Raw genomic sequence first — 24785 nt, 5'->3', positions numbered from 1 at the left:
TTTTCTTTCTCTCTTTCTCTCTCTCTCTCTCTTACTCTCTCTCTCTTAAGTCAATGAAAAAAGTATTTATTTGATTCTTAAAAAAAAGAAATAATAACAACAAAAAGTACATCACCACAAAATATGAATTATATTGATAAATGCCTCTGCAACACACATTGACCCTCTATGTGATAAGTGAAGAAATTACGAAATCCTAGGGACAGAGGTCAGAACTACTCCTCTTCCTAGATCCATGGTTTTTACATTTCTTGCAATAGGACAGTTGGTTTAAACAGTCTCATGTGGAATGCCAGCATATTGAACAAATAAAAGTGATCTGTCTGTGGGAGGATCTATGGACCTCCACAGCCCTCCACACTGTGCTTTCCCTCGCCCCTGTTTTGTAGTGATGCTAATCTCTTAGTTTGATGATAGGTTCATGGTTGTGTAAAGTGTTATCACTGGGAAAAGCTGGGTGAAGATATCCGAGAACTCTGTACAGTCAGTCCTCTGTATCGACAGGTTTCACATATGCACATTCAGCCAAACATGAGTCAATAAAACTTGGGAAAAAAGTTACCTAGGTGCTGACATATATACTGTGGCATTAGGCCTATGATGGTTGTGTCTGTGCTGAACATGAGGACTCTTCTTCTCATCATTATGCCCTACACAATACAGTACAACAACTACTTACACACCACTTACATTGTTATTAGGCATGAGAAGTAATATAGAGATGATTTAAAGTATACGAGTGGGTGTGTACAGGTTCTATGGCACTTGTGAGCACCTGTGGACCCTAGAAGCGATCCTCTGTGGATACCGAGGGATGACTGGGCTAGTTTTACAAATTTTCTTTAAGTCTAAAATGATTTCAATCTAAAAAATGGAAAGAAGAAAATGATCTTTCTATTGTCACTACCAGCAGCCACTTGTCTTAAAGTACGGGGGCAGGCATCCGGTGAGGCCACTAGCCCTGCCACCTCCTGATGACTTAGCTTACTGACAGGAGGCCTTCGAAAGGGGCATGCTTTTCTGGGTTGCCTGGCCTGGTTCTTCCCATCCTCAACCCAGAAAATTCTTTCTTTAACCCTTCTGTGCTCTAGGATAAGCCTACTTTCTCAAGTGTTCTCATCAATAGAGAATTAAATTGCCTTCTACAAAACAATCCTGTGTGATGTATTTGCAGATCACACACTCTTCTACCAGCCCTCTTTCTACAACTTAACAGCCAGGCCTTCACCCTCTCTCCTAGGTCATCTTTCCCATGGTTGAATCACTCGAGGGATGCTCCACTTTAAGTTCCTTTTGACCTTCTTAAATGGTGGTGTCCACAGCTTATCACTGGACTTATAAAAACAAATAAATTAAAGAAATAGAAATAAAATTAAAATAGGAGCCAGTCAGTGTCAGATACTGTGGGTAAGAGGGGTGTATTATCACTCAGACTTTATACACCGTATCCCTATTTAGATGTTACTGCCATAACAACCTCACTATAGGACCATATTTTGTTGTTTCTGACACATTTTTTCACCCTGCTTACGGCAGCCATTATGCCAAGGGTCCCCGACATTTGCTCCTCACCAGTGAACAGCCAGACAGGGAACTTCAAGTCTTCTAGCCAGTCACAACTGCCAAATGGGCTCTCTCCCCAGCAGACACCCTCCCTGAACTACATAATGTAGAAATTCATCCTGCAAGCATTCCCTTGCCGTCACTGCACAATAAGGTAAGTAAGCTGACCGGATGTGTGACCTTGCTGGTTGGACCCTCCACACGTTAGCTGCCTGCCTGAGAAGCGAGGATAAGCGTGTTTACCCACTTTGCCCAGGTGTTGCAAGACTTGATTAATGCTTCTAAGGCACTATCTGATCAGAGGCTCTGTGGCTGTTCCACCCAAGTCATCACAGGCTATGGAATGCCTGGGTCCTACAAGGGCACCCCCCCAAGCAAGCTCTGCGCCCGGACCGCAGGTGACTTGCCACAGCCCGTGTCTGGTGGGTGATGCAACTCTGCTTTCAGATGTGCACACCGAGCACCAGGAAGGCTATTATCGCCAAAGCTGAAAAGCAGTTGTTCTAGTGCTGCAGGCTCATGCACCAGGCATCGAAATAGCACTAGAAATACTATACCCATATTGCTTTATCCTAGACATCTGACACTTGTAAAGCTGATGCCAAATTTCTTGTCACATATGTGTCTGGAAGCCTCTGTGCTGAGAGGCATTTCTTATATTCTGACATTTCAGAGAGCTGCATGGAGCTAGACAAGCACCGACCCTCCTTCAAAACAAGGCGTGAGACCAATGCCAGCATTCTTTCTAGGTGACCTCCGCGGCCCCGTTGGAGAAGATCCAAGACCCCCTTCGGCACATCTGTAATCCTCAGGATGTTCCAAATGTTTGAGTGTGCTTCTTCCAGTGAGCAGGAGCCCAGCAGCCGGCCCTGCAAGGTCGTCTGGAAACGATATGCCCATTAGCCAAATGAGGAAACGCTACTGCAGGCAAACCGACCATGAGATCAAACTATCCTCAGGGGTGCAGGGGCCCAGATACTCTGTCTCTGGTGACACAGGCCACATCCTCCTACTAAAATCAGGTTTTGCTTGACTCTAATTACTGTTGTGACATGCTCCCCCAAGCAGAAACTAAACAAGGGTTTTTGCGCACAATACCATAGCAGATAATTCCTGGCAACTCCCTTGTTTTCTGATCTTGCCCTACGGAACCTGCAGGAGGAGATGCCACAGAGACCACATCCCTGGCCACCAGGGCACAAGGGTTTCCTGTGGGACAGTCCTCAAGGCAGCATGCACCAGAATAGGTTGGCTTTATAAGTGAATTTCTGGGCCTTATTCCAGACCTTTGGCAAAGGAGATCCAAGAATCTGTATTTTTAACAAATGCCTCACGTGATCTTTTTTCCAATTTTTCCCCAGATAATTTTTCTACACACTCAATGTTTTTAAAGCCTGACGGAATCTTCAAGTAAATTAAAACACAACCCCTCGGCTTGCTGGGAACGTTTCTGGCCACAGACCTATACTTTAGTGGTCACTGAGTCACCTAGTCTTAACTCATCCCAAACCAAACTCTGGCTGCACTCGAGAGGAGGGAATGCCTTTCACGACCTGGCTCTCCTGCCAGCATCACTGTTCATGCCCCTCGTTTGGAATCACTAGCCCCACCATGGGACACCCTGGCACCGGTTCCCTTCTATTATTTAACTTTCTGAACTTATTTTCCAGTGCCAGTGCCAGGAACTTGGCTCACATTTATTACCTGTCCGGTCTGTGGGTTAGAACCCCAACAGAGGTCCCATGGGGCTAAAATCGAGGTGCCCACAGGGCTGGTCCCTTACTGAGGTTCTCTGGGAGAGCCCATTCCTTTGCCCTTCCCCGCCTCCGAAACCCCCACAATTCCTGGCTCGTGCCCTCTTCCTCTATCTTCAAAGCCAGTAACACAGCATCTCTCTGACCACACTTCACAGTTCCTTCTGACTCTCCTCTTTCGACACCTCCCTTCAGGCTGAAGGACCCGCATGATTTACATGGGGTCACTCGGATCATCTTCCCATCTTAACGTCCTTAATCTGTGATTAAACCTGCCAAGTCCCCTTTGCCAGGTCCCCACCACAAGTTCCAGGGATGAAGATGTGAACATCTTTGCGGGGTGAGGGGGGTGGTCATCAGTCCACACACCACACTTTCCATCTGTAATATGAAGGGTGTCTTCATTCGGGTTTTCCTCAAAGCAGATCCGAGATGAGGACTTGAGCACAAGTCCAAGGAAGCCAAGTCAAGCAGGGGAGTTGGTCGTGCAGCAAAGCAGGAAGGTGAGTCAGGGAGTTACGTGGCAGGATGCCATCATAGGCAATGGACTGCATTCTTCCCGGGACTGAGGAAAATACACCTCCCAACAGCCTCACCACGGGGCAGAGAAACAGCAGCCGTCATCTACTAATCACCATCACGTCTCCGTGAGGGGTCACACATGAACTTCCAGGCATCTCCAGGACTTCCTGCTTCCCTAACGCTAGAAAAGACTCACCGCTAAAGAATGTCCTTGACTGAGACACACAGGAGGCCACTAAGTTTCTTCCCTCTGAGATGGCCCCACAAAGGGCAGGCGGAGGCCATAACAGCATCTGAATCAAGGGGCGTGGCTTCTGAGAGACGGGTGGCATGACATATCAAGAGCTTAAATGCTCATATCCTTTGACCCAGCGATTCCACCTCCAGGGAATTTATGCTGAAGGCATGACTAGACCAATATGCCATTACTGTTTATAATATTTTAAAGAATTGAAAATAATTTAAATTGCCTTTAATAGGGGATTAATTTAAAAAAGTATAGTGGGACAATTTTGAATGCTCTGCTACAATTAAACATAATGATGGCCTGACCAGGCATGGTGCAGTGGATAGAGGGTCAGACTGGGACACAGAGGACCCAGGTTCAAAACACTGAGGTCGCCAGTTTGAGAACAGGCTCATCCAGCTTGAGCGGGGGGTGGGATCATAGATATGACTCCATGGTTGTTAGCTTGAGCCCAAAGGTCACTGGCTTAAAGCCCAAGGTCACTGGCTTGAGCCCAAGGTCACTGGCTTGAGTAAGGTGTCACTCACTCTGCTGTAGCCCCCCAGTCAAGACACATATGAGAAAGCAGTACAATGAACAATGAACAAGTAAGGAGCTGCAATGAAGAATTGATGCTTCTCATCTCTCTCCCTTCCTGTCTATCTGTCCCTGTCTGTCCCTCTCTCTGTCTCTCTCTCTCTGTCTCTGTCACACACACAAAAATAATGGTGCCCATCTACATTTCCTGATAAAGAAAGCAGTTCCTGAGTGAAGAAAAGCAAGTTACAATTAGAGGGTATATTATAAATCCATTGATCTAAAATTATGAATGCATATGTGTGTGTATATGTATAGCAAGATGGCTAGAGGGATGTTCATCAACAGTTCTGAGGAAGCAGAATTTCTCATCCTTTATACTTTCTCCTTCATACTTTTATGTATCAAAAATATTTACAATAAACAATGTATTATTTATTACTTATCTGATATCAATCTATCACAAAGATATTTTTCACTAAAAAAAAAAGAGAAAAGAATTCCAGTTTGTTCTAAAAGACAAGCTTCTTATTATGTCTAATAGTCTGTGATATGCATATATACACACACACACACACACACACACACACACACACACACACACACACATACTCCCACATTTTAAAACTGCATGAGGCTAGGGACCATGCATTACACAGCATACATAGGGCACAGTTGGAACACAACAGGTGCTTCATAAATATTTATTAATTTATTTTCATGGGTATGAAATCCAATGAAACAACAGACAGAACAAACTGGGTCACAGTGAAACTGCGGCAGGGCACGGAGATGACTTCCGGGGAGCCGACAGGCCTGGTGTACACCACAGACAAGGGCGGGCCTGTCCCTGCGTGGACACGCCCTCACCAGCCTGGAGATGCTATTAGGCGGTGGACTCCCCTTTGGGGGAAGTGGAAAACAAAGGCAGCGCAGCCTTACAGTTCTCCAGCACAGATGGGACACGTGGGATCTGCGAAAGCAGCCCCACAGCTGGTCCAGGGAGCCCTAGACCTCCCCCAGACACAGCCCTGCCCTTCCAGGGGTGCCCGCTGGCGGAGCTGACTGGGGCGCAGGGAGCAACAGCCAGGCGGAAGAGCCACGGGGAGCCCGCGGGGAAACAGCCCTGGCAGTGAAGTGGGCGACTTCCCACTCCTCCCTCCAGGCCCCAAGTCCCTCTTTCGTGTCCAAACAGAAAGGAAGCTGAATTACGAGTAGGGAGAAAGGGGGGAGATGGATGGGACTCGGCTGATGCTATTGTATGTGGAAGAGCCCAGACTGATGGGAGAAGAAAAAAGAAGGAAGGAGAACCATGCGAAATGGAGGCCAGGGCGGTTTTCAGCATGGGGGCTGTCAGTCCGATTCAGAGCGTAGGGGAGCACCTGACGTCTGCAGGGAAGGAGACAAAGACGACAGTGAAGTATGGAGATCTTAAGATGTTGTTTCGACAGTAGGAACGCAGACCACATACTACAATCTATTGACTTGTAATCTCTAACTGGTTGCATTGCATGGTATGGGAGATGGATCTCAACAAAGTGTTTTTCTCTTTTTTAAAAAAAGACTATCCTCCATGAAAAAAAACAAACACAGTTTGGCAGTTTATTGAGAAACTGAAATTCTATTTGAAGAATTCTAATTGCTTCTGGGGTAGGTACCACACAATTTCTTTGAATTCATTCCTCCACAGAGACTGAGTCATGTGGACCTTAAATTGTCTGGGTTACAATCGATGACAGAAAGACCCTTAAAGATCCTCCCGGCCAAGGTCTCATTTCAAAGGTGAAGAATGGCAGCTGGAACGTGACATCTGGGCTGGCTGTCCCCTGACAGCAGATAGAGCTGGGAACTATGGAGGTCTGGCTCCAGGTCCTTTGAAAACTACCACCCCGTTCAATGCTCTTCCAGCTATTGTTTACAGAAAGACACAATCCGGGGATAAACATAATTAGAGCACGTAACTACTGTCATGCTCAGTCGAGTTCTGCTGGCTTTCAGACCAAATCAGCTTGACGGGCACTGGTACAATCACTGGCACAGCATTGCCCAGGGAACAGCCACAACCATGAAGGTTCACCTTCCTGAGCCGGAAGACCAGTCAGTCCTCACAATGGCTGGGCTGCCCTCTCTCCCCTTTAAAGAACAGCAGGAAAATAACAAAAGCTACCACTCATTGGGCAGTCATTCACGCATCACCTTGGGCAGGGCGGTCAGGGCCCTGTGACATTGAAAGATAGAGAGTTCAATTTTTAAACAAGAATTTTTAAATCACTAGATGTCACCAAGGTAAAGAACACCCATCTGTGCACTCTGTCAGAAACACACGGAGTTAATTATGGGATCGCGTCTCTGATGCTCTCCAGGATGCCTCTGGCACCGGCTACGCACTAGGCGCCAGTCTAGACATTTTACATATGGCTTCTCTTTTAATCCCCACAAAAGCTCTATTACATGGGTATTAATCACCACAGTTTGCAAATAAAAAAATAAAAAGTAAAAACATGATGGGAGCAGGACCCAATGAGGAAGAGACAAGTTCTGATGCCAATACAATATCCTTAGGGCTCAAAGACAGTAGTCTTCATGAGGTGACTTACGGCCGTACCAAGAGTCCCCTTTTATCCCAAAAGAATCACTCTGGTGCCTGTCACTCCATCATTAACTGCACTAATTTGTGACTTAAATGCCCATAATGGTTACCTAGGAAATGAAAAGGAACTTCAGCACTGATTGGAGCGGACAATGCTACAGTGCAGAATAAAGTGAGGTCTCTGTGACCTGATGTAGCAAAAGCATGTCTCACCGGGCAAAGTCTGACGCAGATGTTCCGAGTGCTTTAAGGGGACCAGGGGAGATAAGGAGAGCGTGGGAGGCAGGGCAGGGGGTTTAGCTTCACAGCATGCACATCCTGCAGGCCTACAATGGGAGCTGATCTTCCCCATCCCCAGTCTGCCAGCCAGCCAGCCAGCCAGTCCCCCCTCTGCCAGAGAGGCTGGGCAAGGCAGGGAACTGAGCAGCGGGAGAAGGCGACCACCTCCGCCACTCTCCTCACAGAACTGCAGCTTTGGTCCTGATCCGTCAGCACATTACTTAACAGGAGTTAGTAACAGTGACGGACACACGCAGTACGTAAGGAGTCTCTTCTTCAGGACAGGACCAGAAGGGAAAAAGGACAGTGACAGACAGATGGATATACTTGACCAATTGGCTGGGTTTTGCCTAGTTTCAAAGATCTGTCTGTCCAGGCCATTGCACATTGCTTCTGAAGACTCTGGTTGTGTGATGAATGAGACCTTACATTGTGCAAGTATCAATATATGTTCTCTCAGAAATATCAGAAAGGAAGCTGCTTGTTCATTTAATGCACAGAGGCAAAGAGGCACTTTGGGAGATGTACAACTAAATAAATAAATATTTTTCTGACAAGTTGAACATAACAGAGCTCCATAAATTGACATATGTTTTTTTCAATTTCTACCATAAAACTCAACAACAACAAAAACAATAAATTGGCCCCAAAAGGAAACAATAAATCAAATTTAGGAGTGCATAAAAACTTTAAATCATATATATGAAGAAAAAATAGATGTTATTAAGACATTAGTAATAACCCAATTAAGCCAGAAACCTGGCTTGAAACTCTTCTCTTCACTCAGTCTCACCATCAACTGCATTTGACTTTATCTCCAAAACATCTCCATCAAGTTCCCCATCTTCCCTTCATCCTTCTATCCCTGGGGTCCCTGCCTCAAACGTTCTCACCTGGGAAATCCCATCACCTCCGAGATGATCTCTCTCGAGTTTAGGCTCGCTCACTCCATCAAGCCCACCCCGGGGAGCAGCGGGCTTGAAACAGCAGGGTGCAAGGGGAGCATCTGGAAGCTGGTTGAATGTGAGGCTTCCCACGTGTTCCCCGGCTACCCAGAATCTCCTCGTGCACTGCTCTCCGACAAGCCAGCCTTTCCCTTCAAAACTGAGCCTACTGAGTCATTTCTTCCACCAATTTCCTTTACTAAGCCACCCTTGACGGAGTTACCTGCTCTTCCTCTCTCTTCCCCTGCGTGCTCCTGGCCTTTGTACACACCGCTATGACTGCACATCATTGTTTGCATTCCTCCCATTCCCTGGCTACTCTTTAAAAAAAATTTTTTTTAATTTATTGATTTGAGGGGCAGGGAGACAGAAAGAGAAACATCGATTTGTTGTTCCACTTAGTCATGCATTCATTGGTTGACTCTTCTCTGTGCCCTGACCAGGGATTGAACCCACATCCTTGGTGTATCAGGATGATGTTCTAACCAAGGGAGCTAACCAGCCAGGGCCCTGTCTACACTTTGCCACATTTCCTTGTTTCATCTCTGTGACTTGTACATAGAAGGCACTAAATAGACATCATTGAACTACAGGTAAAGAGAAAAATTGAGCTCTTTTGAGGGTAGCAACAATAAAGATTCCCCTTTGGATTATCTGTTCCTTTCAGTTAAATATTTTAGTTCAATTTAGTTTACAGCACTTTATCTTCCCAACATTATTCAAATTAATTCTAAAAACATGTTTTTAAAGCCTACTGTGCATGTCATTGTAATATAGTGCTTCTTAAAATCCTTTGTCTGCCTGCTAAAAACTGTAGATAATGGTTTTCTTTGCCTTTTATCCTCTTATTTAACTAACAGTCTCTGTCTCAGTTTGGTAAGTTATTAGCACTTTGAAGACTGTCTGATCTCTTTTGAGATGCTTTTTACTAGTAATAAATGTTTCTCTTCCAACAGAGCTAATTTTTCCTTCCAAACAAATATAGCATCAGATAGTGTCAAAATGATTCCCATACATTTGTGCTTCTACCTAAAGGGCTTCTTTGGAGAAGTGAATGAGAAAGTTGATAGCAGCCTAATACTTAACCTACATCCCTGCTCAATCAATATGTTGTGTGTGTGTGTAATTGCATGACCTAAAACCCAACTCACATCCTGAGGGAGAGTGTTAACTAATAGAAAGAATGGACCATTGTCTCTCCATATTTATCTCTGAATATTTGTACTCAAAATCAAGGACCTCCTCTGGATTCTGAAAGCAGCCTGTTACAGTTGAAAATGTGGTATAAATATTGTAGCCCTAAGCTACTCCTAGGAGAACCAGAATACTTCTTTTATGCACCTATTCAAAAGTTCAGGTCAGGAAGTCAAGCTTGTACATAACAATGTATTTAAATACTGATACCTTTTATAATTCTCTATATATCTTATTATGTAAATTTGTCTCTCAAAGGAGAAAATGCTGTCATTAAAACAGAAAGTAGAACCCTTAAACTTGCCAAAATACTGCAGTCTGAAATAATTTTCTAACAGAGAAAGACATTGCTTCTTCTTAGCAGAAGAGTGGAGTTATCACAAATATACTCTTTCTGACATCAAAACAGTAAGAATGATTACCCATCCTATGTTTGGTGGCTTAGAGTTATTTGGATGTGGTAAAAATATCTTCACTGTGACCATAAACCTGTAAATCTTTCCTACAAAGATGAAAACTGTCCATAGCCATCAACTACAATACCCCAAGTCAGACACCCAAACAACAGTGCTGGGCAGTCAGAGAGTATTGTTAGCATGAACTAGGAAATGCATAGAGCACCACACTCCCTCTGCCCAAAGGACAAGGGTCCTGAAAGCAGCATTGGACCAACACTCTGCAAGGTCCCAGGACATATACAATAGAAAGTATTAAAGATGTTCCATGGAGGAATAGGAATTTATAATAAAGTTCAAAATCATTTACAGGTAGCTATAATTAAAAAACAAAACAGAAAATAACAAGTGTTGACAAGGAAAAAAAATTGGAACACTCATATATTGCTAATGGGAATGCAAAATGGTAATGATTTTGGCAGTTCCTCAGAAAGTCAGACATAGCATTGCCACACCACCCAGCAATTTCACTCCCATGTATATCTCTGAAAGAATGAAAAACAAAGACTCAAATAGATAGTTATACACAAAGGGTCAGAGCAGCGCTATTCACAACAAAGGAGGCGGAAAAAGCGCAAACGTCCATTGACATACAAGTAGGTAAACAAAATATCGTCTATACCCACACAACAGAATATGATTCAGCCTTTAAAAGAAACCACACTGATTAACCTAGAAGACATGATGCTAAGTAAAGGAAGCCAGACACCAAAGGCAACATGTTGGATGATTCCACTGATATGAAATATTCAGAAGAGGCAAATTTATAGAGACAGAAACCAGATGGGTGGCTGCTGGGGGCAGCGGGGTGGAGAGAACAAGAGTGACTGCTCAATACATCCTGTTTCCTTTTGGGGGCGATAAACATGCCTAGAGTGGATGTGCTGACAGCTTCATAGCCTTGTGAACTCCCCAAATTGCACTGGATGGCACACTTTAAAATTGTGACTTTCATATAGTGTGAATTTTACCACAGTGATGAAAATCACTTGCAACTAAAACATGTTTAAAGATACGATGCAATTCTGAGATATTCCACAGTAAAAATAATTTGGTTAAAGGACACTTATCAATACAAGCAACCATAAGTTGTGTTGAATTAGCAAATGTCAGCCCTAACTTGACTGTTCCATTTCTAAATAAATTCACCATTGCAGTAGAATTTCAAGGAATCTTGAAAATAAAAGATGTTTGGTGAATATTTGTTATATGGAATTGAAAAGTCAGCATGCTGCCAAATCAAATAACATAAACCCCCAATTCATAACTTTGGTTACAGATATCTACAGTAAAATATCTAGAAGACCACAAACTCTAAATAGTCTAAAAAAACCTCATATTCTATTTTGAAAACCAATAAACTCTCAGCATTCCAAAGAATTACTGGCCTGTATCATTACTCAGGATTCTGTATAAATGTGAAGATTCATCAACAAAATTTATGTTGAATGCTTATTATATGCCAGGCATGATTCTCGGCATTGGAAATATGAAAGTTATTAAGGTAAGGCTCTTGCCCTGAAGGATCTTATGAATAAAATGGGAAGCACGCATGTTTTTCATACTGCGATTTTATGGATGCCAATAATGTCATTCAGGAACAGTAAAGGGATGAACAGCCAACCAGAGGCAACAGTAAATACAGATAAATAACTTATTGCTATTGTCTTCCTAAGTGGTATTTAAAGCAAAGCACCAATAAATCAGTATCATCATGCCATCCTGACAACTACTAAGAAACATCATGCCAGATATCTGAGTTGGTAATCACATTCTCCTAAACTCCTCAGCACTGTTTTATTCATGTTCTGTCCCCTTAATCCATCAGAAGAGTAGGTAAATGTCTCATTGTAGGCTGTTATTGCTGAGAAAGAAATGTTTGATACACAGAATCCTGTACATGGCACTATAAATGGCTCAGAGTTCATGGATGGCATCCCAACCTTTGCATGGTTTGCCATCTGACTGGGTAGGCAAAATGCTCATCAGAACTATTCAAGAGCAATTAGAGAGTGACATGAGATCTTAACATGTATGCGTCAAAATAGTGTGGATCAAGCTTCTAAGTGCTGTGAGAATGTCAAGTATGAACTGCTTTGCCTGGTGCCCGGAGCCCTTCTGACCCACACGAGCTATGGTTTACACGTTCTGAGAAACAGTTCTAACCTTGATCTCCTGTCTTCGTATCACATGTAGGGACTGAGGAAAGAAAATCTAGCCCGAGCCATCTGGCCAGGGCTTCAAAAACTATTTTTTCCATATAATTTTGCTCCATGATGGCACACTCCTTAGACCACACTCTAAAAGCTACCCTAAAACAAAGGCTCTTATCAAGAGGTAATTCTCGGCCCTAGCCATTTGGCTCAGTGGATAGAGCGTTGGCCTGGTGTATGAACATCCTGGGTTCGATCCCCAGTCAGGTTACACAAGAGAAGCGACCATCTGCTTCTCTCCCACACCCTCTCCCTCTATTCTCCCTCTTCCCCTCCCGCAACCAGTGCTCAATTGGTTCAAGCACTTTAGCCTCAAATGCTAAAAATAGCTCAGTTGATTAGAGCATGAGCCCCAGACAGGGGGTGCCAGGTGGATCCCAGTTGCGGGGGGCATGTAGGAATCTGTCTCACTATCTTCTCTCCTCTCACTTAAAAAAAAAATGCCGGTAGCCAGACCAGGTGGTGGCGCAGTGGGTAGAGCATCGGACTGGGATGCGGAGGACCCCAGTTCAAGACACTGAGGTCGCCAGCTTGAGCACGGGTTCATCTGGTTTGAGCAAGGCTCACCAGCTTGAGCCCAAGGTCACTGGCTCGAGCAAGGGGTCACTTGGTCTTCTGTAGCCCTCCGGTCAAGGCACATATGAGAAATCAATCAATGAACAACTAAGGAGCCACAACAAACAATTGATGTTTCTCATCTCTCTCCCTTCCTGTCTGTCTGTCCCTATCTGTCCCTCTCTCTAACCCTCTCTGTCTCTGCCACACACACACACACACACACAAAAAAAAAAAATTGGAAAAAAAATACTGGTAGGTACTTCTCAGAATTACCCCAAGTTTTTTCAAAATACACATACTGAGAGCCATACCCCAGATATATTATTCAAAAACTCTAGGGCTGAGACCCAGCATGTATATCTTAAAAATTCTCCCAAGTCATTTATAAACTCATCTGGTTAAAAAGCTCTCCCTTCAAGTATGCTGCAGGAGGAAAACAATTACATAATTCAAGAACACCTCACACTGAAGAACATGAATTTCCAGATTAAAAGGGCTCAACAAATGCCTGGCCTACTAACGATAACAGATTCACATCAAGGCACATTCTTATGAAATGTCACAACACTGAGAAAATGGACTCTAAAGAGATTTGTTTTTAAGTCACCTAGGAAGACTATGGAATGAAAATACCTTCCTAGTCACCTAGGAAGACTATGGAATGAAAATAGACATCTCACAACAATACTGGATACTAGAAGATAAAAAGAAGCAGTGGTTTCAAAATCAGTAGAAAATTATCTCCAATCTAGAATTTTACACCCAAACTATTAGTCAAATATGACGGTAAGATAATAAAGCACCTTCAGACATGCAAGTTCTCGAGAAAATTGACATCTCACACACACCCTTTTTCAGGAAGCATGAGATTGTGTTCTACTAAAATGAAAGAGTAACAAGAATATTTTTAGAAAAAATAAGACATGAGGTACTTTCTTTTTAAAATTTTTAAAAGTGAATTTATTGGGGTAACACTGCTTAACACAGTTATACAGGTTTCAGGTGCCCAACTTACAACACATCTCTGTACTGTGTATTATGTGTTCAGCCCTCCAAGTTAAGTCTTTGTCCATCACCATTTATTACCCCTCCACCCTCCTCCACTTCCCCCACTACCCCGCAGTCATCACACTGTTGTCCATGTTTTTAAGGAATTTTTTCCCTTTTTTTCCTCTATCCCTCCACTTCCCTCACCCATCTCCCACCCCCAACGAGATCCTTTCTTAATAAAGCATCTAACACAGAAGAGAGTAAAGAGAATCAGCAGACAGATGAAAACGGGTGACACCAGACTGACAGCTGTGGTCACTGCTGTGAGAGGTTGAAAGCAGACATAAACAATCTGTAAACAAATGAGCGTGATTGTATTTCAGTGAAATTTATTTGTAAGAACAAGTGGCAAGGCTGCACTTGGCCCATGAGCCATAGTTTGCTGACCCCTGATATAAGCAAAGAAAAAGCTCAGTGAATTTATAAACATGGAAATTGTACATGCCAAGGAAAACAAAAAGTTGTGCAGAGGAGCAAATGTTATCATGGCTCGGATAAATAGAAATAACATTTACATCATCATAATAATGTGACTAGTGGATACTGATGCTACTAAAATCACTCTATGTCTATATTAGGAGAATGGAAGAAAGGGAAAATAGGCAAATATGTAATAGATGAGGAGAGAAGTGAAAGAAAGCTAAGCCCTCACATTTCATAGTAGGAAATAACACCTAAAATGAAAACTATCCAGAAGTAGTCAAGATGACAAACTCCTCAACCCCAACGGTGGTCAAAGCTATTTACTCTGCAGTAAATAGAATAGAAGGGTGTAAATAAAGGGATGAAATGCTAACATGCCAAGCCACTGTGGCCCAAGAGATGTCTAAAGATGTTACTGAAGATGTCATCTGGAACTGCCCACATGGAGAACTCCAAAAAAGAAGAAACTCATGCCAAAAAAAAAAGCTCTAAAACTTCTCTGTCATCAACACAGTGGGACAACAAGATCTGATCCCTAAAAAAGAATTCCTCTGCTAAGGAGGACACAGACACTGAGACCAAGGCCACTGGGAAGAAAACTCCGTGGTGCACATCCCTTTTGCCAGTTCTGGTAGAATATTACACAGAGGGGCAAACATTCCATAGACATCAGGTGATAAAGACTTGGGGCTTAAGACCAGACTTAGAGCAAATGCACAAGGAAAGACTGGCTCAAGAATAAAGAACTCGAAGTTTAGAAGAGGCTTCCCCAGGCCACGTGGAGCAAGTGAACAGGATCCTGACCTAGACTCTTCTCTACACCACACACTGTGGCTTCTCACTTCCTTCTTAGTTATGTCAGAATGCCTGGAGAGCTTCTACAATCAGCTTTTGACAGTCTAGGTCCAGTAGCTCCAACGATTATTTTTGACATCCTCATAAAATCCCAAGGTAAGGAATACTGCTAGGTATTGTTATATTGAAATACATAATGAAATAGTATCTTCAAATATCAACCTTTGTGGCTTCCTTTGATATTCTGCACTTACTTGGACTCTTATCCTAGTCCCCTGGTCGACAAACTGCGGCTCGTGAGCCACATGAAGCTCTTTGGCCCCTCGAGTGTGGCTCTTCCACAAAATACCACGTGTGGGCGCTAAAGAACGTACCTACCTATATAGTTGAGGTTTAAAAAATTTGGCTCTCAAAAGAAATTTTAATTGTTGTACTGTTGATATTTCGCTCTGTTGACTAATGAGTTTGCCAACCACTGCCCTAGTCAATCTGAGGCACAGATATTGCCTCACGGAGAATTGGGACAATTACAGCCAAAATGAAGAAAACAGGGCATGGAGTTTATGTCATAGCAATAAAGAAAAAATAGAGAAAGGCAAATTATTCTCTCTCCCTCTATCAGGTTAATTTAGTATCCTCTGACCCGGGGTGGGGAGGAAAACGGTGGAGAGGGTGACTTTTTCTGGATAAACAAGAGAAATGAACCTGGAAGAACCACATGGTAACTAATACCAGGGAACCACAGGGAAGCGTAGCCAACATTCCTCACCCCAGGCAATACGATGTTAATGAGAACTACACACGGGGCAAGCTACGGAGCTATAGAGTAAGTGTGCACTGGCAAAGGCCTACCCATTGTCCCAGAAGCATCTAACAGGTGGATGTCCACTCATGCCTAAAAACTTGCTGAATCCCTTATGAACTTCCTCTAGAGGATATTCCAAGATAGTCAGACGTCCATGACACCCAGAGGAGCAGCAGGTCACAAAAGGGGAGCCCCTGGCAGCATGTGAACTGGAACAGGACTAGACAGTAGTGAAATATACCCCAGTCACAGACACTCAGACTGGGTAGGCTCTATTTGACTATAGCATCACCCAAACAGTAACTCTCTAAGGAATTCAGTCTTAATGAGACTTATTATCTATATATTTTAAAAGTTCACATCATGTGTGTGAAAATATGCATTCTTCCAGTATCCGCTTCCCTGTGTGAAATGTATCAAGAGGTAAATGAATCCCATAAGAAACAAGCTGTGGATCTGGAAGTCTTGGTTAGTCTCTTGATTTGAATGAATCCATTGGAATGGCATACATGCCCAGATTAGATAGTTACTAATTCCAGACAATGATCCAAGCCTCTAAAACATCAACAAAAAGGAGTAATACTTCCCTTTGGATACTGGGACCTCTAAATATTTATGTACTGTTCTCGTTTTTAAAAGCGTCTTTTTTAAGGGCGTTAACATCATCGCATTTATAAGCAACGGTTAAAAGTTTTTCTCAGGCTCTGAAGCTCTGTTCAATCTTGACCTGTAATTTATAGCCAGTACTTACATTGTCAATGTAAAGTTATGCCTTCCTTGTTCAACTCCACATCCAAGTTTGATAAATAGATAGACATCTGAGGTCACCAATCCTATCTGAATTTATTTGTGAATTTTCTCAGAGAGGAAAATTATGCAGTAGACTTTTAAAAACAGAACAAGCAATGATCTGTCAATCAATCTCCTGCATCAGAAATATGAGAGCTCAGACTTTTTCTAACAGCAAGAGGGAGATGTCATCTAACAGGACATCTGCTTACTCTTGAATGCTTTATGACAGGACTATATGTCCACCTGGCATTAGTTAAGAAGGTGGTTCCAGGTGACAGACTACAGTCAAAAAGGCCAACACAGCCTCTATGTCCTGGAACACCGTGGCTTAGGGGGAAGTCCACTGGGTGTGTAAATATGTGGGTTATAGTCACTAACTGTAGGACAGACAGGCTGATTTGGGTCTATAGTTAGAGAGTATCTCTCCCAAGTCTCTCTTTTATCACAGATGAAGAAAATGAGACCCATGAAAGGTGATTCTTGCCTGCTGTCATGTGAGTTTTCTTTCTTCCTCCCTCCCTCCCTTTCTTTTTTTTTTTTTTTTTTTTTTTTTTGTATTTTTCTGAAGTTAGAAACGGGGAGGCAGTCAGACAGACTCCCGCATGCGCCTGACCGGGGTCCACCCGGCACTCCCACCAGGGGGCAATGCTCTGCCCATCTGGGGCGTCATTCTGTTGCAACCAGAGCCATTCTAGCACCTGAGGCAGAGGCCATAGAGCCATCCTCAGCGCCCGGACCAACTTTGCTCCAATGGAGCCTTGGCTATGGGAGGAGAAGAGAGAGACAGAGAGGAAGGAGAGGGGGAGGGGTGGAGAAGCAGATGGGTGCTTCTCCTGTGTGCCCTGGCCGGGAATTGAACCCAGGACTCCTGCACGCCAGGCCAACGCTCTACCACTGAGCCAACCGGCCAGGGCCCCTTTCTTTCTTTTTAATGTGAGAGGAGGGAAGATAGTGAGACAGACTCCCACAATGCGCCCTGACCAGGATCCTCCTGGCCTGGTCCCTGCTGGAATCAACCGAGCTATTTTTAGTGCCTGATACTGATGCACTGGACCAACTGAACCTCCTTCATCATCCAGGGTCGACACTCAAACCAGCTGAGCCACTCGCTGCGGGAGAGGGAGAGGGAGGGGATGAGAAGCAGATGGGCACTTCTCCTGTGTGCCCCGACCTGGAATTGCACCCAGGACGTCCGCATGCTGGGCCGAAGCTCTGTCAACTGAGTCACCGGCCAGGGCCTTGAGTTTTCTTTGATTCCTGTTTAGACTCTTGCCATCACACTGTTTTGGATTCTTCTCCTTCCGTTTCCTCAAAGACCGGGACTCTAAGCCAGCCTGAATTCCATTAGCCTTCCTAAAAAGGGATTTGACGCATAGAAACCCTGGCCCCTTAGGCTTTCCTCCCTGCGAGTCAGCTCTCTCCTCCCAGGTTCCACACCCCCACAAAGCAGGTAAATGCTACTGCAATGTGCTTCTCCTTGTCTCTTCACGGAGGACGTAAACTGGGAGCCGGATCCGTCAGCAAGTCATGTGTCGCTCCAAAGACAAGGGAAGAGTCTCAGAAACATCACCTGCTGTGGAGGCTAAAATTCACTCCTGGAGGATGAGGAAGAGCTAACAGGATGCACCCGCCATGAAGCAAATCTGCCAGATCAGGTCTGCAGGCAGCAGGGAAGGCCAACACAAGGCGGGGAAATGTCTGCCCTGAGTCTCAGCGGGACGGTTCGCAAATAGCAACTGGGGAATTCACTCGAGACAGTCACATGGGTGAGTTCATCTCCTCTTGGGTGATGCATACGCCCTTTGTTCTTTCAGCAAAGATACTTGACAGAGCACCTACTCTGTGCCAAGCCCTGAAGACAGGTGGGAAAACCACGGGTCTTAGTCACGGAGGCACAAAGTCACGGTCCTCTGACCACTTCTTCCCCGGCATCCTCGGTCCTTTCAGACATCTCTTGGACCTCTTCTCCCCGGTTTTGGCTGCGTCCAGAGCCAGCACATTAATTAGCACGAGCCTTCATCAGCTCAAGCCTCAGCCAGTTTCTGAACAGTTTCTCCCCTAATCCTTTTTTTTAATCTAAAACATACAGAGTATAGTTTCAAACATCCTGACTTTCCCTCGTGAGTGCAATTCTCACCAGCTCCCTGTGGCTCCACATGTCCTACCTCCAACCCCCAAATGCCACGCTGCCCCCTCCAGTTTCTTCCGGCTTTCAGTCTTCTGGCCGCCAAGCTTCCTCAGGATGGAGCCTAATCAGAAGCCACTGGAAACTGCCTTACTGATTTTGACCAAATGTCCTACATTTACACAAAAAGAGAAAAGATTTAAGAGAGAAGCCATTCTTTCATATAGGTGGGCTAAGTTCCTGGGGAAAAAAAGTTATTTTAAATCAACACAAAGTAAATGGACACTAATTTTCTCATAGAAACAATGTGATTGTAAATATTTTTACCCTTGACTAGGACGCTAATGCCCAACATTTTTCTTACAGGTCAAGGTAGGTGGGACAAGTGCTGTCAAACAAAACACTGCCAGCAAGATTTCCTTTTCTGTGGGAATAGCTTGTACTTGGCCCCAAGCATCTGTGGAGCACCCCTTTGTGGAACCCACAACCACCATCTATTGTCAACTGTAAGTTAACCTCCCCACACGGCGTAACACGTAAATATTTCTAGAGCTCATGGACGCAATCAAGGCAAGGCAACCCTAAGAATGCATTTAATATGACATGCGATTGAGACAGCACGATTTTCTCTGTTTACTTGCTGAGGTCCGCTTCGTTTTCACTGCAGTGGGCGGCAGGCAAGAACTCCTGCAGCGAGGACGCGGAACTGAATAGCATTACCTTGGGTCACTTCTGACAACATCTTCAAGGATGAGAGACCTAGCACTCCCTGCGACTTCTTTAGCGATGGCGATACTGAGACATTGAAATCATCGGTGCCCCTCCGCCCCCTCTTTTTCTCTCTCTCTCTCCAGAAAACTTTAGTTGTCGGAAGCTTAAAAGCTGCAGTAAGAGAGGCTGAATCCAAGGTCTTTGTGTGTTTGAAACCTCACTTGAGCAGCACTATCGCTAGCACAATCACGCGAAAATAATTAAAAGTGAGCCTCTCAGATAAACTTTCATCTCTTCATCTCCACTGCAAAGTGTGGTCGGCAAAGCTACTTCCAAGAACTCAGCACTGAGTCTGATTTGGACCAAGTGAGGCATGTCTTTCTATCGCGGTCACAGCTGGGTTGCTGGCCTATAGTTACGGAAGGCAACCAGCCTCCAAAACAAAATCAGCCCTTTCAATGTATTTTTTTTTTTTTTTTTTTTTTTTTTTTTTTTTGTAGATAGATTATGTCCTCAGGTCAGGGGCTAATTTTTCTGACAAGCATACAAGACTGTTAAAGACAAATGTTTTTGCCCTGGTGCGTATCGAAAGCCTTGTAAAGCGTGCATGTGCCTGTTGATCAGTAATAGACTCAGCAATTCTACTTGCAGTATTTTTTCCCTAAGGAAATAAGCATCAAGTATGCAAAGATGTATTGATAAAAATGTTCAGCACAGCACCGTCTATAACAATGGGGAGGGAATTAGCTTAAGAGTCTGTTAACAAAGGTAGAATTCGTAAATAAGGATGCATCCAGGCAGTGCAGTCCTGTCTGAGACTGCCTTCCTTCCAGAAAGCAGAGGCCAAGGGCTTGCATGCAGGGAGTTTATTCTGAGAAGTGACCCCAGGAAATGGGAGCGATGGGCCAGAAAGAATGGTATGGGGCAGAAGAAAACATAATATCAAGGTGCATCATCCAACCAGAAACTACGGGAAACCAGAGGTCCGACTGGGGGGCCTCTAAGGAACCAGGTCCTCTAAGGCAGTGGTCCCCAACCTTTTTGGGGTCACGATTTGGTTTAATGTGAAAATATTTTCACAGACCAGCCTTTAGGGTGGGATGGATAAATGTATCACATGACTAAGACAAGTGTCAAGAGTGAGTCTTAGATGGATGTAACAGAGGGAATCTGGTCATTTTTTAAAAATAAAACATCGTTCAGACTTAAATATAAATAAAATGGAAATAATGTAAGTTATTTATTCTTTCTCTGCAGACCGGTACCAAATGGCCACAGGACCAGTACTGGTCCACAGCCCGGGGGTTGAGGACCACTGCTCTAAGGAACTGGATACTCCTCTCAATTGTCAGCCCACGTGAGAGATTCGGGGAGCATTTACCCACTGGCTCTTATCACCAGTTGGCAAGGATTGTCCCATGCGGGTTAACCTCCTCACACTTCCACTCTGCCCATGCCTCCGTGCTGAGTGGGTCCCCGTGGGCTCCCCACGCAGGGTGGGAGCAGCCTCAGGGCAGCGACTGAGAAATACATGCAGGTACATGTAAGATAACACCCGTGTGGAATGAAACTGGGGCCGAGAGGATGTGAGGGGTGAGAGCCAGAGATGTCGGACACACGTGTTACAAAGTGGTGACGTGGTTCAGTCTCCTGAAGTGGCTGGCAGATGTCTGTCACTGACACGGAATAACCAAGTTACTACAGCGAGTTACAGAATGCTGTGTAAAGCATGACTCGTCCATTTTAGTTCATCAGCTTCCGTTTCTACTCACAGAGTCCCTCAAAGCAGCTGTTAAAGGGAAGAAGGTGGTTTTAGTGGAAGAATCAATGAAGCAATAATAAAGGAAACCGGGATCTCAGAGGCATTATGTAAATACAGACAGCCCTGGAGGGAGTGGGAGGCCACCAAACCCAGAGACAATTCGGATAGAAGTAGCCTCTCCCCTTCTTCCTCCCCTCCCCCGCCCCCTCTCACTCACAACCTAGTTCTGATCTTCTCTCCCTCCCCCAGTTCTGTGTCTCTCTGAAAGTCGGCTTCCTCATCTAAGATGCAATTTCAGCTTCTTCACGGCCTTTCCATCCCATCCGGTGACAACTGTACCAGTTGTTTACAGCTGGCTTCCACTCTGACTGGCCGGTGCACACGCCCTATCTTTTGATAAGTATAGTCACTATCAATCGTGTACCCACACATGCACGTGTGCAGGCATCACACATAGGTGTGATGCATTTGTGGATGGGGGAAGAGGAGACGTGGAAGGAAACAGAGACGAGATCGTCCGAGGGGAAGGAGAACCGAACCAGAGCCCATGGAGGAAACTGTAACTGTCACTCGTGCACACACGACACAGTTCACGTCTACACTAGCAAGGCACACACAGAAAATGTCCTTCAGCCCAGGGCCAGGAATAACATTCTCGTCTGAGTTCGGACAGAATGTGGTTAGTAAAAGGAAGGGAGTATTGGAAGGAATGTGTTCTCTCCATCTCCAGAGAGTATGCGCTTCCCTGGAAAAAAGGTGAGAAAGTAGCTCATTGATGCATCTTTCCGCAGTGGTCAAAGCAGCCGGGCATGCAGAGCCCCACCATTCAACACATGAGAGCTCTCACAGCGGCATCAACCTCGCCCCTCTCCCCTCCAGCGGGCCAGTTCTGAAGGTAGTTTAATCCCCTTTGTTACTAAATCTGTTTGGATTAAGCTTTCTTCGCTTTCAGCCAAAGAAAGTTAACTGATAACACTGTGTACCACGTACAGATGCTGATTTGTTTCTACGATTTCTTCCAGGAGTAAATCTACAGCAGACCCAGTCAGAAGTAAAACCTGCCAATAAAGTATTCTGTAAGGGGGCCTTCCTGCCTGGTTTTGAACACATTGGACCCCTAAATCTCAAGTTTAATTAATTAAACTAGATCTTGATGTTGATTTATGAAAAAAAAAACAAACCTTACATATGAGTCTTAATTTCAGAACAGACTGTGGAGAATGATAATCCACCTTATGGAATGAGAAATATGAACCAAAGAGAGAGAGAGAGAACTATAAAAAAAAAGTTAACTAAATTTGGCTACCAAAACAGTCTTTATTTTTGTCCAGATGTCTCTTTTCCTTTCATTGTTCAAGCCAATCCTCTTCCTTTTTCAGATTAGGTTGGGTGATGCACTCCTCTGGGAGCCGGGCCCTGGGCCATACCCATGCAGTTCTGTGCCACTCCATCTCCGTTGCTTCCAACCCCTTTTTAAAATGCCGGGTCCTTACTAATAACATGCCTAGAGAGGTCTCACCAGGCCTTCCTAGTCCTTCAGACAATTTTTAGCTCCACAGTTCTTCCCGATTTAAAAACAAAATGACTTTCACAAACAGAATTGAAATGTCAAATTTTACTACCATCTGGATTTAAAGACTGAAAGAAAAACTAGGTTTGGGCTGTTTTATTTTTGTAGCCAAAGTGAATGTGTTACAGTACGTTTGTTTTCAGACCCTTTTACCTCTCCCCCTGCTCTTCACTCCGGGGAGAATCGGTTATGCAAGTGTAAAAAAAGGAGACCATCCAGAAAGTGCCAAGAGGGAGCCTATAAAATTCAGGGGTGGCGTTCAAGATACTGGAAGAAAAAAACCTCTTCCAGCGCCTGCCTCTTCATCATCGTCACGCAGATAAACCGATCTGCTCACTGCACTGAATTTAGACCCGTGAATGCGAGTGAGCAATTTGGTTCTGCTCCTTTGGGGGCTTACAGTCTGATACATGTACAGCCGTAAAGGAATCCACGCAGCTCAACAAAGGCTTTCTGGTCCATCCACCGAAAGCACCCTCCAGCTCTGGTGCCTGCAGGGGCGGGGAGAGTGTGGCAGTGGGACGGGTTTGACCATGGAGGGGCGGTAACAGTGAGTGTAAGCTGGGCTGCTGGCCTGGGCACCAAAGACACTGCCTCATGGGAGAGAGGGGGACTGTGACCCATGCACAAGGGAACAGAACAGTGCCTGACACTGGAAGAGCCCCCACAGAGTGCATTATTACATTCCCTGGAGAACCCCCTGAGAGATGCGGATCAAGGATTCTCCATCGAATTTTAGAGAAATGGAAACCAAGACCTATTGGACCTGCAGGTCCTGAGGCAGATGAGGGGATGAAAGGAAAGACAGCTTCCGGGGAGAGGGACAGCCAGGTGTTGGTCAGAGGGAGAAGGAGCAGCAAGCACTCAGAGATGAGTGTGAGACGTGAGACGTAGGGGAGCGTGCTAATGGCCAACCGGGCACCCCAGGGAGTGCAGTGGAGGAACATGGAATGACCAGGAAGCAAAGAACCAGAGGCAGGTCAGGGAAGGCAGAAAGCTGTGCTGAGATGAGCAACAGTGCTGATGCTGAGGGAGGTAGCTGGGGTGTGGGGTGTGCTGAGGGCCGTCCTCGAGCTGGAGGAGGGGAGTCACCAGTGTCATCGGAGTCTTTGGCTGGGAGGTCTGGGGTCGTTCTTTAGTCCTGTGTCTCCCCAGGGGTGTTTGGGCCTCGGACACAGAAGAGGGTCTCCCTAGGGCACAGGTCATCAGTGAGCAGCTCAGGCTGAGCCGGGGGAGGCGCTGTCTCACTGGAGCACCCTGGTGTCATTGCAATGTTGTCACTGCCCGAGCTGTGGTGGGGCTGCTGGATGTTCCCAAAGGTGAGAGGTGCCATAGTCTACTTTAGGGCAGATATTTCTTGGCAACAGGAAAATAAAGCCAGGTGAGGAATTGGAGCTACTAGACTCTCTTCTTCTGGGGAGATAAAGGAGATTATCATTGTTTTTGTTTTGTTTTGTTTTGTTTTGTTTTTGTCACCTGAAATTCTAGCCTTTAACCAACAAGTTTCCTTTACTCCATTTTCCCCCCATTACCTGAATTGTGTCTTTTTGGACTCCAGAAAAGTCCTCTTCTTCCTTATCCATTATTCCAATAAATGATACAAAATATGTATAACTGACCTGCCTTCATATAACATTTCCAACAAACTCCAGTGATATTTGAGACTTCAGATAATGAATGCTCTCTTAAAACTCTTTGTACTCATGGCCGTCAAAACAAAATAAAAACAGATAGACAAAGACATGTGACAGACAGATGATCAGATAGATAGAATGATAGAATGATAGATAGATAGATAGATAGATAGATAGATAGATAGATAGATAGATAGATAGATATAAAGAAAGAATAGACAGACTTACAGCTATATGGTTATACACATGATAGATAATAGCTAAATGAGGAAAGGAAGGGGAG

General features: G+C 44.6%; 1 long non-coding RNA gene across 1 annotated transcript in view; it reads right to left on the bottom strand.

The window, feature by feature from the left end:
* The window catches only part of LOC136405637 (uncharacterized), a 68967-nt gene that overhangs the window by 37565 nt on the left and 6617 nt on the right, over positions 1-24785 (bottom strand). The window lies entirely within an intron of this gene.

The sequence above is a fragment of the Saccopteryx leptura genome, chromosome 1, assembly GCF_036850995.1.
Source record: "Saccopteryx leptura isolate mSacLep1 chromosome 1, mSacLep1_pri_phased_curated, whole genome shotgun sequence".
Lineage (NCBI taxonomy): Eukaryota > Metazoa > Chordata > Mammalia > Chiroptera > Emballonuridae > Saccopteryx > Saccopteryx leptura.
Note: the sequence above shows the minus strand (reverse complement) of the source record. Positions and strands in the feature narration are given on the sequence as shown.